The sequence below is a fragment of the Chlorocebus sabaeus genome, chromosome 9 (assembly GCF_047675955.1).
Source record: "Chlorocebus sabaeus isolate Y175 chromosome 9, mChlSab1.0.hap1, whole genome shotgun sequence".
Lineage (NCBI taxonomy): Eukaryota > Metazoa > Chordata > Mammalia > Primates > Cercopithecidae > Chlorocebus > Chlorocebus sabaeus.
This window is the reverse complement of record NC_132912.1, coordinates 44,519,551-44,532,198: the sequence shown is the minus strand read 5'-3', so window position 1 is coordinate 44,532,198 and position 12,648 is coordinate 44,519,551. Positions and strand designations below refer to the sequence as shown.

The 12,648-nt window shown below is 39.1% G+C and overlaps 1 long non-coding RNA gene across 4 annotated transcripts in view; it reads left to right on the top strand.

Annotated features, from left to right (window-relative positions):
- LOC103215729 (uncharacterized) overlaps positions 1-12,648 on the top strand; it is a 197,651-nt gene that overhangs the window by 93,516 nt on the left and 91,487 nt on the right. For 2 of the 4 annotated variants that reach the window (XR_012093910.1, XR_012093911.1), the window contains 2 exons: positions 5,853-5,963; positions 6,329-9,478. The exons of 1 other annotated variant lie outside the window; for it this stretch is intronic. This is a non-coding gene — a long non-coding RNA (uncharacterized lncRNA). Of the gene's footprint in view, positions 1-5,852; positions 5,964-6,328; positions 9,479-12,648 lie in introns of those variants that run through there. One more of the 4 variants, XR_012093913.1, reaches the window with a different exon arrangement.

Sequence of the window (12,648 nt, the reverse complement as noted above, 5' to 3'; positions counted from 1 at the left end):
CTAAAAATGAGTGAAACGAATGAACAACATGTACTTAAACACGCTTCTATTAAACAAAGTAAATCTCAGGGACCATCTTTGGCTTTGCTAAATCCACTCAGGAAGAGACACAGCATGTTTCTAGGGCACTGTGAGGTTCATTTCCTCATCCACAGCTCGATAGAGCACTTATGGCCCATCACAGAACATGACACTCTTTTATCATCATAGTCTCTCAATTCAGAGCTTTGCTGATTTGTAAAAATGTATTTTAGCTTGTAATTTGGCACACATAACGTAACCTGGGAGTAATGCTCTAAAACAAATTTCATGACATCTGCCATGTCATTTTAAACCAATATCTTCTATTGCCACAGAACTTAAATGCAGCTCTGTTTTTAAATGCTAAAGACATAGATCTTTCCTAAGCTCTATGGAATATTCACTTTTAGCAATAAATGGCTCCAACTAAGGAAAAGAAAGTTTCCAAATATTTTCTCATTTCTACTCCACAGACTTATGCTCAAAATCAGTATGTCCCACAAGAATAAAGAAAACAATTATTGTATAATATGTCATCTAAATTCCTAATATGCATTTCTGTCTCTTAGACGCTTGAGTTAAAAATGAATCAATTGTGAAGGTAGTCTGTTGGTCATTAGGACGTAAGTACAAATACACATCTGGGGAAAAATATCTACAGCATTCATTTTTTTTCCAGTGAATCACTGGAAAAATATTTCATTACAATACAATCCTAAAGTTGATATAGAAATTATTTTAAAAATTTAATTGGTGTACAGTTATTTTCTACCTAGCATTTGTGTGCCAAGTATTCTATTAGGTATTTAAAGAAATACAAAATATAAAAGAGATGTATCTCCACTTTCAAAGTAAATTGAGTTGTAGGCAGCTATAAAGTGTTGTGCTAGTGACATATATTTGGAAGTTATTAGCTTTTTGCATTCTCCACGAATACTTAAATTTTATTTGCATGCTACCTTCAGACAGTAATTTGTTTTACTATTTTTGTTGTTGTTGCTTCAGCCCTGATCTTTTTCTCCACATCCTAATACAGATTAATGTCTTTTAGTTGCTGTTAAATTTGTTTGCTCATCCTTTGTCATATGTATAATTTAAATGATTTATTAGAAACTATTCCAATCAATAGAAAAAGAGGGAATCCTCTCTAACTCATTTTATGAGGCCAACATCATCCTGATACCAAAGCCTGGCAGAGACGCAACAAAAAAAGAGAATTTTAGACCAATATCCCTGATGAACATCGATGCAAAAATCCTCAGTAAAATACTGGCAAACCGGATTCAGCAACACATCAAAAAGCTTATCCATTATGATCAAGTGGGCTTCATCCCTGGGATGCAAGGCTGGTTCAACATTCGCAAATCAATAAACATAATCCAGCATATAAACAGAACCAAAGACAAGAACCACATGATTATCTCAATAGATGCAGAAAAGGCTTTTGACAAAATTCAACAGCTCTTCATGCTAAAAACGCTCAATAAATTCGGTATTGATGGAACGTATCTCAAAATAATAAGAGCTATTTATGACAAACCCACAGCCAATATCATACTGAATGGGCAAAAACTGGAAAAATTCCCTTTGAAAACTGGCACAAGACAGGAGGGATGCCCTCTCTCACTACTCCTATTCAACATAGTGTTGGAAGTTCTGGCTAGGGCAATCAGGCAAGAGAAAGAAATAAAGGGTATTCAGTTAGGAAAAGAAGAAGTCAAATTGTCCCTGTTTGCAGATGACATGATTGTATATTTAGAAAACCCCAAATTCTCAGCCCAAAATCTCCTTAAGCTGATAAGCAACTTCAGCAAAGTCTCAGGATACAAAATTAATGTGCAAAAATCACAAGCATTCTTATACACCAGTAACAGACAAACAGAGAGCCAAATCATGAATGAACTTCCATTCACAATTGCTTCAAAGAGAATAAAATACCTAGGAATCCAACTTACAAGGGATGTAAAGGACCTCTTCAAGGAGAACTACAAACCACTGCTCAGTGAAATAAAAGAGGACACAAACAAATGGAAGAACATACCATGCTCATGGATAGGAAGAATCAATATCATGAAAATGGCCACACGGCACAAGGTAATTTATAGATTCAATGCCATCCCCATCAAGCTACCAATGAGTTTCTTCACAGAATTGGAAAAAACTGCTTTAAATTTCATATGGAACCAAAAAAGAGCCTGCATTGCCAAGACAATCCTAAATCAAAAGAACAGAGCTGGAGGCATCACGCTACCTGACTTCAAACTATACTACAAGGCTACAGTAACCAAAACAGCACGGTACTGGTACCAAAACAGAGATATAGACCAATGGAACAGAACAGAGTCCTCAGAAATAATACCACACATCTACAGCCATCTGATCTTTGACAAACCTGAGAGAAACAAGAAATGGGGAAAGGATTCCCTATTTAATAAATGGTGCTGGGAAAATTGGCTAGCCATAAGTAGAAAGCTGAAACTGGATCCTTTCCTTACTCCTTATACGAAAATTAATTCAAGATGGATTAGAGACTTAAATGTTAGACCTAATACCATAAAAACCCTAGAGGAAAACCTAGATAGTACCATTCAGGACATAGGCATGGGCAAAGACTTCATGTCTAAAACACCAAAAGCAACGGCAGCAAAAGCCAAAATTGACAAATGGGATCTCATTAAACTAAAGAGCTTCTGCACAACAAAAGAAACTACCATCAGAGTGAACAGGCAACCTACAGAATGGGAGAAAATTTTTGCAATCTACTCATCTGACAGAGGGCTAATATCCAGAACCTACAAAGAACTCAAACAAATTTACAAGAAAAAAACAAACAACCCCATCAAAAAGTGGGCAAAGGATATGAACAGATATTTCTCAAAAGAAGACATTCATACAGCCAACAGACACGTGAAAAAATGCTCATCATCACTGGCCATCAGAGAAATGCAAATCAAAACCACAATGAGATACCATCTCACACCAGTTAGAATGGCGATCATTCAAAAGTCAGGAAACAACAGGTGCTGGAGAGGATGTGGAGAAATAGGAACACTTTTACACTGTTGGTGGGATTGTAAACTAGTTCAACCATTATGGAAAACAGTATGGTGATTCCTCAAGGATCTAGAACTAGATGTACCATATGACCCAGCCATCCCATTACTGGGTATGTACCCAAAGGATTATAAATCATGCTGCTATAAAGACACATGCACACGTATGTTTATTGCGGCACTATTCACAATAGCAAAGACTTGGAATCAACCCAAATGTCCATTAGTGACAGACTGGATTAAGAAAATGTGGCACATATACACCATGGAATACTATGCAGCCATAAAAAAGGATGAGTGTGTGTCCTTTGTAGGGACATGGATGCAGCTGGAAACCATCATTCTTAGCAAACTATCACAAGAACAGAAAACCAAACACCGCATGTTCTCACTCATAGGTGGGAACTGAACAATGAGATCACTTGGACTCGGGAAGGGAAACATCACACACCGGGGCCTATCATAGGGGGAGGGGGGAGGGATTGCACTGGGAGTTATACCTGATGTTAATGACGAGTTGATGGGTGCTGACGAGTTGATGGTTGCAGCACACCAACATGGCACAAGTATACATATGTAACAAACCTGCACGTTATGCACATGTACCCTAGAACTTAAAGTATAATAATAATAATAATAATAAATTAATGAAAAACGAAATCTTTATATTGAAAGGATGAAAAATCCTCTAGATGAAAGCTTGCATGGAAAATCCCCTAGCGTTTTTCTAAATCACTTAATTTTCTCTATTTTTTGGCTATAGGAATCTTTAAGCAATAATTGCCCTGTTCTTTTTTTCCCTGTTTTTTTTTTGTTTTTATTTATTTATTTATTTATTTATTTATTTATTTATTTATTATTATTATAATACTTTGTATTATATGCATGTTGTCATGTTGTCACTTTGGCATCCTCCTTTCCAAATGCGTGACTTCTCCTTAACCTTCACATTGGTCACTCTCCTGGCAGCACTTACTTCTGCCCATTCATTTCTTCTAGAAATTCTTTGTCTTTTGCTCCAGAAGCATAATTCTTTTCTAGATTTCCTTACTGATATTTCATTAGTTTTTCTCCTCTATCACTCATCACTTAAACTGGTCTGAAGAATTTTGTCCTTAATTTTTTTATTTAAAAAAGTTTTTAAAATATCATCCAAATGGCAGTAATATCCAAGTCAGTAGGTTGGAATAAATTTCTGGATTATTTATTGCATAAGCAGCCCACTGAAAAATTTATTCAACAGTATTCCATTGAGAGTCAAAAACATATTGATTTAATTATTATTGATCTGTTAAAGAAAACAATCTAAAAAAACCAAACTTGGAATTTTCAATAAACAAATCAAAACTTAGATGTGATTATAACCTAAAGGACTCACAGGGTGAATGTGAAATAAGCTGCTGTCTCAGGGCCTTCATATGGAAGACATGTAGTACTTAGATTTGTTGTCTTGCCTTCCTCCTGTCTGAACTTAGTTTTAATAAAAGTTAGGCTGAGAAATTTTTTTTTTTACAATCTTATGGGTTATTTTTAGTGAAAAATTTTTAGAAGTAGAATACCCATAAAGTGCACAGATCAAATGTGTGCATCTCAAGTGGTGTTCCATTTTCAAAAAATGAATACATATGGACAGCACTTCTATTTTTAAAAAGTCAGAAACTGCCTCCTCATGCCCTTTCCATTTCTTACTCATTATTCCTTAACCCAGGCATAACCACTCTCCTGACCTCCAACACTATAAATTAGCTATGCAAGCTTTGGAACTTCACCAAATGAGTCATACAGGATGGATGTTCACAGAGCCTACTTAGATATTATGGATCCTTGCCGGGAATATAAAAAAGTGTTGCAGATAAGGCCAACAAATACTTGGGCTGGTGGTACAGGGGCAAAAGAATTTACCAAGTCAGTTGTAGATAAAGAAAGGCAGATTTATTAGAGAAAGTATGAAAATATATTGTAAGAAAGCAATGATCACATCAGCATGAGAGAAAGAAACTGCAATAAAGCAAGGGCTTGCTGGAGATTTTATAGGATAGTGTTTCTGCTGTGTGCTGAAGAGGGCTTTGTGCAGTACTGATAATACCAAGGTTGCAAGTGAGCTAACTTGCAAGTACCTGGTGATAAGTTGGGTGCACGAGGGCTACATGTTCTGGACCATGATGAAAAGCAGACTTACAGCTTATCTGCTTTCTTTTTTTGCTTTTCCTTGGTCCTGCCAGCCTGACTCCTATTTCCAAATAGGACTCCATAAAAAGTGCTCTGGGTCAGCTCGCTGTCCAGCTGTTGTCAATGTACCTGAGCTGACTACCCTTTTCTTTGTAAATTTGACCCTACAATGACCAACCAGCAAAGCCATGTAAAGCCTATAGAAAAACCTGGTTGACTAGTGTTGGGCCACAGATCCAGACCCCAGAGGTGGCATAGAGGTGGAACCAGCACCATTTGAATGTATGTTCAAAAAAGGGCAAGGGATCACATCCTTAAGGGATTAAGGATATGACCAGAAGAAAGGGAAATGAATGCAGAGCAAGCAGAAGATGACAAGATGCCACTGCACCCTGCACAAGAGATGTCTTCACTACTGCTGAGCAAAGTGATAGGGTTTATCATCTGAGGACACTGAAAAATATTTGCACATTTAAATATGACCTTGTTTCAGTTTCCATCTTTCAATGAAATCAGGCCACAATCATTACAGAAGTATTGTGACTCTAAGAACACATAGGAGCACAGACAAAAGCAACCTAGATTTCTCTTTTTTGCCTTTATCCAAAGAAATGCCAAACACTTATGACGGCTGGTAACTCAAAGTTCAAATATGCGCTGGCAAGATGGCCGAATAGAAACATCTTAGGTCTGCAGCTCCCAGCGAGATCAACGCAGAAGGTGGGTGATTTCTGCATTTCCAACTGAGGTACCCTGTTATCTCATTGTAACTGGTTAGGCAGTAGGTGCAGCCTACAGAGGGTGAGCAGGAGCAGGTTGGGGTATCAGCTCACCCAGGAAGTACAAGGAGTGGGTGGAGGGGTGCGCCCTTTCCCAGCCAAGGGAAGCCATGATGGACTGTGCTATCTGGCCCAGACACTACATTTTCCCCACAGTTTTTGCAATTTGCAGACCAGGAGATTACCTAGTGTGCCTACACCACCAGGACCCTGGGTTTCAAGCACAACACTGGGCAGCTGTTCAGGCAGACACTGAGCTAACTGCAGGAGTTTTTTGTTTTGTTTTGTTTTGTTTTCTTACCCCAGTGGCGCCTGGAATCTCACTGAGACAGAACCGTTCACTCCCCTGGAAAGGGGGCTGACGCCAGAGAGACAAGTGGTCTCCCTCAGCACGTCCCACTCCCACAGAACCCAGCAAGCTAAGAACTACTGGCCTGAAATTCTGGCTGCTAGCACAGCAGTCTGAAGTTGACCTAGGATGTTCCAGTTTGGTTGGGGGAGGGGCATCCACCATTACTGAGGTACATCCACCATTACTGAGCTTTCCCCTGACAGTGCTAAAAAGGCCTAGAGGTTCAGACCGGGCAGAACTCAACACAGTGCAGCAAAGCAGCTGTGGCAGACTGCCTCTCTAGATTCCTCTTCACCTGGAAGGGCATCTCTGAAAGAAAGGCAGCAGCCCCAGTCAGGAGCTTATAGATAAAACTCCCCTCTTACTGGGACAGAGCATCTTGGGGAAGGGGGTTGCTGTGGGCACACCTTCAGCAGTCTTAAACATTCCTGCTTGCCGGCTCTGAGGAGAGCAGCAGATTTTTACAAGTAGAGTTCTAACAGTACAACACTTGAGCTCTGCTAAGGGACAGACTGACTCCTCAAGTGGATCACTGACCCCCGTGCCTCCTGACTGGGAGAGACCTCCCAACAGGGGTTGACAGACACCTCATACAGGAGAGCTTCCACTGGCATCAGGCCGGTGTCCTCTGGGATGAAGCTTCTAGAGGAAGAGGTGGGCAGCCATCTTTGCTGTTCTGCAGCCTCTGCTGGTGATACCCGGGCAGATAGAATCTAGAGTGGAACTCCAGCAAACTACACTCCAGGAGAAGAGGGATCTGACTGTTAGAAGAAAAACTAGCAAACAGAAAGCAATAACATCAACATCAACAAAAGAAACCCCCACACAGAAACTCCATCCAAAGGTCATCAGCCTCCAACATCAAAGGTAGATAAATTCATGAAGATGAGGAAAAACCAGCACAAAAATGCTGAAAATTCCAAAAACCAGAATGCCTCTTCTCCTTCAAATGATCACAACTCCTCTCTAGCAAGGGCACAAAACTGGACAGAGAATGAGTTTGATGAACTGACAGAAGAAAGCTTCAGAAGATGAGTGATAACAAACTCCTCTGAGTTAAAGGAGCATGTTCTACCCCAATGCAAGGAAGCCAAGAACTTTGACAAAAAGTTACAGGAACTGCTAACTACAATAACCAGTTTAGAAAAGAATATAAATGACCTAATGGAGTTGAAAAACACAGCACAAGAACATTGTGAAGCATACACAAGTATCAATAACTGAATCGATGAAGCAGAAGAAAGGATATCAGGGATTGAAGATCAATTTACTGAAATAAGATGTGAAGACAAGATTAGAGAAACAAGATTGAAAAGGAACAAAAAATCTGTAATAAATGTGGGACTAGACCAAACTTACAATTGATTGGGGTCCCTGAAAGCAATGGGAAGAATGGAACCAAGTTGGAAAACACACTTCAGGATACTATCCAGGAGAACTTCCCCACCTAGCAAGACAGGCCAACATCCAAATTTAGGAAATACAGAGAACGCCACTAAGATACTCCTTGAGAATAGCAACCTCAAGACACATAATTGTCAGAATCTTCAAGGTTGAAACAAAGGAAAAAATGTTAATGGCAACGAGAGAGAAAGGTTGGTGACCTACAAAGAAAAGCCCATCAGACCAACACCAGATCTCTCTTCAGAAACCCTACAAGCCAGAAGAAAATGCGAGCCAATATTCAACTTTTTTAAGGAAAAGAATTTTCAACCCAGAATTTCATATCCAGCCAAATTACATTTCATAAGTCAAGGAGAAATAAAATCCTTTTTAGACAAGCAAATGCTGAGGGATTTTATTACCACTAGGCCTGCCTTACAAGAGCTCCTGAAGGAAGCACTAAATATGGAAAGGAAAAACCAGTACCAGCCACTGCAAAAACACACCAAAATATAAACACCAATGACATTATGAAGAAACTGCATCAACCAATGTGCAAAATAACCAGTTAGCATCATGATGACAGGATCAAATTCACACATACCCACTTTAACCTTAAATGTAAATGGGCTAAATGTCCCAATTAAAAGACACAAACTGGCAAATTGGATAGAGTAAGACCCATCTGTGTGCTGCATTCAGGAGACACATCTCATATGCAAAGACGCATATAAGCTAAAAATAAAAGGTTGGAGGAATATGTACCAAGCAAATGGAAAGCAAAAAAAGGAGGGGTTGCAATGCTAGTCTCTTATAAAACAGACTTTAAACCTTTAAACCAACAAAGATCAAAGAAGACAAAGAAGGTCATTATGTAATGGTAAAGTGATCAATGCAATAAGAAGAGCTAACTATTCTAAATATATATGCACCCAATACAGGAGCACCCAGATTCATAAAGCAAGTTCGTAGAGACCTACAAAGAGACTTAGACTCCCACACAATAACAGTGGGAGACTTTAATACTCCACTGTCAATATTAGACAGATCAATGAGACAGAAAATTAACAAGGATATTCAGGACTTGAACTCAGCTCTGGACCAAGCAGACTTAATAGACATCTACAGAACCCTCCACCCCAAACCAACAAAATATACATTGTTCTTAGCACCACATAGCACATATTTTAAAATTGACCACGTAATTGGAAGCAAAACACTCTTCAGCACATGCAAAAGAATGGAAATCATAAGAAACAGCCTCTCAGACTGCAGTGCAATGAAATTAGGACTCAGGATTAAGAAACTCACTCAAAATCGCAAAACTACATGGAAACTGAACATCCTGCTCCTGAATACTGGGTAAATGAAATTAAGGCAGAAATAACAATGTTCTTTGAAAACAATGAGAACAAAGAGACAATGTACCAGAATCTCTGGGGCACAGCTTATGCACTGTTTTGAGGGAAATTTGTAGCACTAAATGCCCACATCAGAAAGTGTAAATGATCTAAAATCAACACCCTAACATCACAATTAAAAGAACTAGAGAAGCAAGAGCAAACAAATTGAAAAGCTAGCAGAAGACAAGAAATAACTAAGATCAAAGCAGAACTGAAAGATTTATAGACTTGAAAATCCCTTCAAAAATCAATAAGTCCAGGATCTGTTTTTTTAAAGATTAACAAAATAAATAGACCACTAGCCAGCCTAATAAAGAAGAAGAGAGAAGAAACAAAAAGACACAATAAAAAATGATAAAGGGGATATCACCACTGATGCTGCAGAAATACAAACTACCATCAGAAAATGCTGCAACAGCTCTATGCAAATCAACTAGAAAATCTAGAAGAAATGGACAAATTCCAGTACTCATACACCCTCCCAAGATGAAACCAAGGAGAAGTTGAATCACTGAATAGACCAATAACGAGTTCTGAAATTGAGGCTGTAATTAATAGCCTACCAACCAAAAAAAGCTCAGGACCAGATGGATTCACAGCTGAATTCTACCAGAGGTATGAAGAGGAGCTGGTACCATTCCTTCTGAAACTATTCCAAACAGTAGAAAAAGAGGGACTCCTCTCTAACTCATTTTATGAGGCCAGCATCATCCCAATTCCAAAACCTGACAGAGACACAGCAGAAAAAGAAAAATTCAGGCCAATATCCCTGATTAACATTTACATGAAAATCCTCAATAAAATACAGACAAATTGAATCCAGTAGCACATCAAAAAGCCTATCTATCACGTTCAAGTCAGCTTCATCCCTGGGATGCAAGGTTGTCTCAACATAGGCAAATCAATAAATGTAATCCATCATATAAACAGAACCAATGACAAAAACCTCATGATTATCTCAATAGATCCAGAAAAGGCCTTTGATAAAATTTAGCACCCTTGGTGCTAAAAACTCTCAATAAACTAGGTATTGGTGGAACATATATCAAAATAATGAGAGCTATTTATTATAAGCACATAGCCAATATCATACTGAATGGGTAAAAGCTGGAAGCATTCCCTTTGAAAACCAGCACAAGACAAGAATGCCCTCTCTCATTGCTACTATTCAACACAGTATTGGACGTTCTGGCCAGAGCAATCAGGCAAGAGAAAGAAATAAACTGTACTCAAATAGGAAGAGAGGAAACCAAATTGTCTCTGTTTGCAGACGACATGATTGTATATTTAGAAAACCCCATCATCTCAGCCCCAAAACTTCTTAAGCTTATAAGCAACTTCAGCAAAGTCTCAGGATGTAAAATCAATGTGCTAAAATCACAAGCATTCCTAAGTAACAACAATAGACAAGCAGAGATCCAAATCATGAATGAACTCCCATTCACAATTGCTACATAGAAAATAAAATACCTAGGAATACAATTTACAAGGGTTGTGAAGGAACTCTTCAAGGAGAATACAAATCACTGCTCAAGGAAATAAGAGAGGATGCAAACAAATGGAAAAATATTCCATGCTCATGGATAAGAAGAATCAATAAAAATGGCCACACAGTCCAAAGTAATTTATAGATTCAATGCTATTCCCATCAAGCTACCATTGACTTTCTCCACAGAGCTAGAAAAAACTACTTTAAATTTCATATGGAACCAAAAAAGACCCCTTATAGCCAAGGCAATCCTAAGAAAAAAGAACAAATCTGATGGCATCACACTACCTGACTTCAAACTATACTACAAGGCAGTGAGAGCATTAATAAAGTTAGATTTTTTCTTAATCACAAGTGGGACACTCCCTGGGGACTCTCAGAAATGCTGAAGGGGACATCTTAAGGACTGAGGACAAGCATTATGCAAATAAAGGAAATAAGTCCTGAAATCAGGCAGTCTTCATGTAACCCTGAATGTACCTACAGGTGGGTGAAACCTTTTGGCAAACTTGCATTTCACTTGCATTTGCCTAGTCCCTCAGAGCAGGCTCTGAACACACATATGGAGGATACTGCTATAGTTAACTACACTATCTGGTCAAAAGTGTCTGGCCTGGATTTTTTTAGAGTGTTCCTGGATTTATAACTCTTGACTTATTATTCTTCTTTCACTTTTATTCAGCACATATTTATTAAGTATGTCTCCTGTGTGTGGAGATACAGTAATGAGCAAAACAGACCTTGATCCAGTCCTTTCAGACCTCATAGCCTGGTGCACAAGACAGACCAATTCATTGGTTCAACAATTTTTATTAACTACCTTCAATATGTACCTCACAAGAAACAGCAGCTGGACACGGTCTAGACTTGGGTGAACCTGGGGGATTTTGTTTACTTCTGCAGTGAGGCAGAGATAGCAGACAGCTGTGCCATGCACAGGCCTGTCCCTAAAATATGTATTCCTGGGTCAGAAACATCAATTAAATTCTGACACACTGTTCTTCCCTTCCCACCTGGGTTCCATAACCCAGCATGAACATCCTCTTCTAACGTGTGTGGAAACACCAGTGCAAACATCAATCTACTCAGTGCACGTCCCTTGCAAACAGCTGCCCCTAGGGCCCAGGATTGTGCAAACTGGCCCGGACCTGGAAGGAGGCCCAGGCAGGCCTGGGCAGTGGGCATTTCCTGTTTGAGAAAGAGACTTGGGTTCCTGGGAGACCAGAGAACAGATTAAAAGTGGGAAGACTGGCTGTGTGCATCACAACTTCTCACTGTGCAGAGGAACACACCCAGCTAGGGAGGGCCATTGCAGAGGTCTCTAAAGCACAGGGTCCCGCAGCCTGTTTTTGGGATCTAAGGACAGGAACGCTGTGGGTTCCTGGGATGAACCTGGAGACCTGAGCTTGCACAGCTTCCTTGGTAAATTGAGGTGTTGTGGACCACAAGATTGCCAAGCTCCTTTATATCCAAACTTGATACTGTGAAATTCCATGATCCAGTTTGTCACTGTTGATGGCTCAATCTCATGCACTAGACAAAGTTAATATAAAAGAAAAGAATAGAGAGACATTCAAATGAGTATAAAGGTCTTTAATCTCAGCCTCTCTAGTTCAAAGAGATGAACAATGAGAGATGCTGGTTCATAGAGTTGTTACATTTAACTTCCATAGGTGACTCAGCAGAGGATAACTACTAATCAGAGTACAACATCAAAACTGTAACCAGTATAATCACTGGATTATGAAAAACTCAAAATAACTCCAGTTTCCAAAGGGCCACAAACTGTACATGTCAGTACTATGTGCAATTAACACATAATTTATTATGAAAATGTGGACATGCCAGGTAACTAAGAGGATTTTAGTTGACTTTTTATAATACACTAAATTTAAAATGCCATTTCTGTGGACTGAGTGACATCTTCCAGGTGCTAAAATTTGGTTTACCTCCTGATAGATCTGGTAGAAACAGGTAGCACCAGCCTCTACTGAACCTC